General features: G+C 39.1%; 1 pseudogene; it reads right to left on the reverse strand.

Annotated features, from left to right (window-relative positions):
• On the reverse strand, window positions 1-6,151 carry LOC128739505 (kinesin-like protein KIF23; annotated as a pseudogene).

The raw sequence follows: 6,151 nt of genomic DNA on the forward strand, positions 1-6,151 counted from the left end.
TCATGATCTTATGGTAACGATAATGATGATACAAATGAACATGATGATGGTAATGATCACGATTTTGATGATAACGATTGTGTTGATGCTAATGATAATGATGATGGTAATGATCATAATGGCAATGATCATGATGGTAATGATCATGATAGCAATGATCATCATGATGATGGAAATGATCGTGATCTTAATGGTAAAGAGCATGATATAAATAATCATGATGATGGTAATGATCACGATTGATGATAACGATTATGTTGATGCTAATGATAATGATGATGGTGATTATCATGACGTTTATGATCATGAAGATGATAATGATAATTGTGATGGTAACGATCATAATGATGTTGGTAATGATATGGTACTAATTATGATAAAGGCAATGATCATCATGAGGGTAATGATCATGATAGTAACGTTCATGATGATTCTAATCTTCAATTTGGCAATGATAAGGGTGATGCTAATGATCATGATGACGGTTACGATCATGATTTTAATGGTGATGTCCATGTGGATGCTAATGCGTGATCACGATGATGCTAATGATCATGAATAAGGTAATGATCATGGTGATGAAGACAAAGATCATGCTGATGGTAAGATTATGTTGGTAATGATCACGATTTTGCGGTTCGATATCACTTCGTAAATGGTTATGTGTATAGCTGAGATGTCCATACCCAATATAGGCTCAAGCGTTTAGATAGAAGATTCAGTTGGCTGAAATCTGAAATCTGACTGATGGAAGATTGACGTACGCACCGCGTAATGCGATGAATAGAAATATTTGAAATCCTTTTAGAAATAGAGATATGATTACACATTGTCTGCAATCATAATTCATTTGAACTGTCGGAAATATCTAGCGAATAATTAACGTTAAATAAGTCTCCTATTATATGAAACTTTAATTTGGAAAGAATAGTGGAGAGGGAGATTGTAGGAGATACGATGAGGAATAAAATAAATGAACCAAAAAAATCGAAATTAATTACTTCAGTGTAAACGCGAAATAAAACTTTCAGTTGTTCCCTGCAGGGACAGAATAAAATACGATATGTAAAAAATTGAGACATCGCTTCTAGCATGCAACGGATGAAAAGAAAGGAGAGAATCTGATGATTGGCAAATAATGCTCACGCACACTCGAGAGCTGAAAATTCGAAGGAGACAATTGACACACCAACGTTTAGCATTCAGTTTTTGGAGTAGTTTCATAGGGGACAGATTAAAAAAGTATAGATGCCCGCATGGATACTACACGCTTATTGAACGGTAAGTGCATACACTGAAACAAGAATCATGGTATTTCGCACCATTTTGCAGAAAACGCTTGCTTTTTGTAAGTACCATGAAAAAGTATTGAAATTTACCATGATTCTTGTACAAGTAACATGTTCTCAGATAATTTTACCACATTTCCTGGTAATGTCTAGTAATTTTGACTACGATTCTGTTATTTTTTGTGTTCGGGGTAACGCCGAAGGTAACACATAGTAATTTTGACCAGAACACTGCTTAAGCTAAACAGAATTCTTTTCTGCAAAAATTCACTGGTGTGTCCTCTTAATTTTACCCTCTAATATGGTAACAATTACCATGATCCTTGTTTCAGTGTACGATACGCGATTTTCAGCAATTTAGAACTGACCAGAGAGCACAGAGAGTAGTATTGGGCGTTGGCGGCATTAACAAAGACTTTCCAGCTTTTTACGCGCCATAATAGTAGTGAAAGTGGCAGAGGTCGGACAGAGATCGAGAAGAACTAGAACTGGAAAGAAGCAACCCCCAGCGGAACTCTGCAGGAATAGCCAAGAACCGCCAGCAACGACACATCACTGGATGGTTTCAGGGGTTTGGGAGAGGGCTGCCGGACGAGTGGATTGAGGGTGTAGTTTGTCCTATCTACGGAAAAGGCGATCGAATAGATTGCTGTAATTACCGTAGCATAACGCTGGTCAAAGCCATCATCAGATTTTGTTGCGTCGTCTGTCCCCAGTGGCAGGAAAGTTCGTAGGGTAGTACCATGTGGGCTTTATGGAGGCCCGTGCTACTACGGATTAAATTTTTACTCTTCGGCAGGTCATCCAGATGTGTCGAAAGTACAACCCATCATATTTTTGTGGATTCTGAGGCAACATACAATTCAGTCGGATGCGAACAGCTCTGGCAGGTGGTGCGGTTTTCCGTACAAAGCGACGTGTCCGAAATAGAGCTGCCATGGAGCGAGTGATGTGTTACGTGCGTGTTTTGGGGGCACTCTCTTTGTTCAACATGTTTTATTATTGATTAATTTTTATGAATCCCTGTTTTTGTGCAGCATTTCCTAATCCCAGAATGCCGCCTTAAATAGTATCGATAAATCTAATATCGATGCTTCGCGAATGATATATCGACGGTATCGATAAAGCGGCGGATTTGATATTGATATTCAATTATCGATACTTTCGAGAATTTTGCCCAATCCTAACTGCCAGCTCTGAAGCACAGTTACGCTTATTATATTCGCTGACCACACCCTCGTAATGGAAGATCCGCTTTTCCAGCTTTTTTTGTTTGTGGTTCAAGGCAGCCTTGAGGAAACTATTTTCCTCCTTTACTTCCCCATTTTCCCGCTTCATTTTAAGCTGATTCATTCGGAACTGGTCCTGCCGCGCATCAAATTCATCGCACAGTAATTTTCGCTTAAAAAAGGCGCATTTGGCCTTGATAAGTTGCTGCAATTCCGGCTCATCCATCCTCACGTCTGGGAAGTTCGAACCCAGACTGTAAACTAATTCCAAGTTAATATCTACTTTACCTGCGGTATCTTGACAGCGCTTTTCCAGTTCCGTAAGTTCTTTTTATAGAGCGGGTTCGCCTTGCGTCGTCTCGGCGTCAAACCGACGCGAACCTTCACCTGCGCGGCTTCATCGTAATCTACGGCACTCGGATTGATGCAAACGACCATCCGTACCTGGCCTTCGCTATCAAAATAATTCTTGAACAGGTGTGTGATTTTCGAATCACGATAGGGAATCTTCTTAGAGCTTCCGATCTATTTTCACGCAGTATTTCTAAGGGAGTCCTCAGCGTCATCTGGCTGTTATTGAAATTCCTAGCCTCGCGCAGCCGTTGACCGGTCTTGTTAGTACGCTCACTGCCCGCTAAATCTACCAGCGACAGCTGATTGATGGTGATGCTCGCCCGGTCCTGAACGGTCAAGCTCCGTAACATCGTGCACAAACATGTTGTGGCTGTCATCCTCTCGAACCATTTTACTTTGCATCGTCCTAAAAAAAGAACAAAATATCATAAAACTCCTACCAAATTGATTCCAAAGCCTCACTTCTGAAATGTCGTTTCCTCGAGCAGATGGTACACGCAACTGTTATAAACCTCAACGCATGTAATAATAACGGAGTAAATATTATCGCTCAGCCGCTAACCTCGGACGGTTCGGCCGATGCCTTCGACGCCAGCTTCGGATCGGTGTCCTTTCGCTTCATTCGATTCACCCGGAGTGCATGGCATCCGTTTCCGGCAGGATGTCGAACACGTTCAGCCGGTCCGGTTTGAAAACGAACTTCTTCGCCCGATAATCCAAGATGGTACGAAATAGAGGTTTTCCGTCAGATCATACCCCTCCTTTTCTTATTTTTTCCCGAAAGTACTCCCAATACGAGTGACAATGGTGCAAAAATATAGTTTCTTCGTTGACTCTAGAATTTACTACGATTTTTAAAACAATGCAAATTGCAAGAATGTTGAATTTCTTTTCACCAAATCACGAATGTTGAGTTTTAAAAAATTGGTTTCGGCAGCACTGTTTATCAAAATTTTTAGTTTTTCTGGCAGCATTGCACAACAGATTTTGACATATGTGTATCAGCGGTTGAGTGAAAAGAACAAAACGATTGAAAAGCTAATGATTACCTTCTTTTTCGTTTCGTGTGTTGCTTGCCACAAGAGTAAAGAGTGGCACAAATGGTTTCGAAGTGGTGAAAATAAAGGACACTGGTATAAAAAGGCATGTAATACATCCGAGAAATGACGGCTTGAAATATACGTATTTTATTTTTTCATTTTCACAGTAGTTAGAGGCTTTATCAAAGAAAGTTTTATATGGGTATCATTTCTAAGAGTCAAAACCGAACATTTAATGCAAAAAAATTTTTTGACGGAAAACCTCTAATAGGGTATCCAAACAGCGCGGCATTATGCCGCGGTACTGAACATCCCTGGTCATGGTATACGTTTTCCCATTGCCTGTTACTCCATAGGTAAAGAACAGCCCACCCAAGTAACAACGGTAGCTGAATTGCAAGAGCAATGGCTGTTTACGGGTTGGTTTAAGGCAACCAAAGCTGCATAAAGTAAGCACTCAAATGGTGTTTAAATAAGCGATGTTTAAGCTACTTTAAGTTTTTCAAACCAGTTCTCTCCCAAAAACTGATAAAAAAGCTTAACGGATTTTTCTGCTAAACAATCTGCTTCTAAACAGCCATAAACATCAAACCGTTTTACGGCTGCTTAAAGGTGTTAAAATGTAGAGTGGAAGCTTTCATTAGGCTCACAGCTTTCAAACTACTTTAAGTCTGCTTAAGGGTGTTAAAGTGGCTTTACAAACTTCTACCAAGTTTTCTTTCGGCTCACAGCACACATTCTGTCAGATCATAGAATTTCGCAATAGAGGTTTTCCGTCAAAAAATTTTTTTGCATTAAATGTTCGGTTTTGACTCTTAGAAATGATACCCATATAAAACTTTCTTTGATAAAGCCTCTAACTACTGTGAAAATGAAAAAATAAAATACGTATATTTCAAGCCGTCATTTCTCGGATGTATTACATGCCTTTTTATACCAGTGTCCTTTATTTTCACCACTTCGAAACCATTTGTGCCACTCTTTACTCTTGTGGCAAGCAACACACGAAACGAAAAAGAAGGTAATCATTAGCTTTTCAATCGTTTTGTTCTTTTCACTCAACCGCTGATACACATATGTCAAAATCTGTTGTGCAATGCTGCCAGAAAAACTAAAAATTTTGATAAACAGTGCTGCCGAAACCAATTTTTTAAAACTCAACATTCGTGATTTGGTGAAAAGAAATTCAACATTCTTGCAATTTGCATTGTTTTAAAAATCGTAGTAAATTCTAGAGTCAACGAAGAAACTATATTTTTGCACCATTGTCACTCGTATTGGGAGTACTTTCGGGAAAAAATAAGAAAAGGAGGGGTATGATCTGACGGAAAACCTCTATTCCCGGAAAAAAGACATGCATTTTTAATTAGCTAGTTTACTTGTACGAATTAAAGTTATTCGAAACTAAAAATATCGCGTTGACGGCGAAGGTAAAAATGACGCGTTCCATTTTTTTTAAATTTAAAAATAGATTTTTTTTGGCTGCATAAAGGTTGATGAAGCGTTGATTAAGCGACTGGATAGGTAGATTGCAAAACTATTTCTCGTTCTAAAAATAGAGTTGACAGCATTGCGCAGATTGGCTATTTAAAAGTGCAAAAAAGTTTCTATTAAGCTTCATTGCAGCTTCGAAAGCAGCTATTAATTAGCCGGAAGCTTGATAAAATCACCAGATTTAGAAGAGCTGAAAAAAGGTTTTCATTTCTAAACCTAAACCATAGATCAGCCACAGGTTGAATAAAATCAGCTATAAAAGCGTTTGATCAGCCTGAAATTGTTACTTGGGCATTCTTCATACGGATCAGCGCTTCAATCAACGGTTGAGCCACCGTCGAGCACAGTTTGTGCTGCGGTGCACCCGATTCGAATGCGTGCCGGAATAGGTATTAGGTTTCCTTTGGGTTTGAAATCTTATAGTTGATTACAATTTCGGGCGGTGTTAAGACATCCATATTGTGAGCGGCCACCCGCAGACAGCAAAGATCGGATTCGCACGGTAATGGACAAGCTCGACAGTAGACGTGAACTGTATTGAGTATTGTTTGGCAGTTTGTTGCCAGAATTTCCACGAGTTGATAGAGGCGCTGCCCTTGGGAACACCTTGATAGTTGTTTTTTTGCCGCCTATCAACAAATAACCAAATTTGAAATAACTTTTCTATAAAACAATTTTTTTTACTTACATCGTCTTCATTTTTGAAACAGTTGTAACGATTTAAAATGTAATACAGGTTTATCAT

This window comes from Sabethes cyaneus, chromosome 3 (assembly GCF_943734655.1).
Source record: "Sabethes cyaneus chromosome 3, idSabCyanKW18_F2, whole genome shotgun sequence".
In the NCBI taxonomy this organism is placed as follows: Eukaryota; Metazoa; Arthropoda; class Insecta; order Diptera; family Culicidae; genus Sabethes; species Sabethes cyaneus.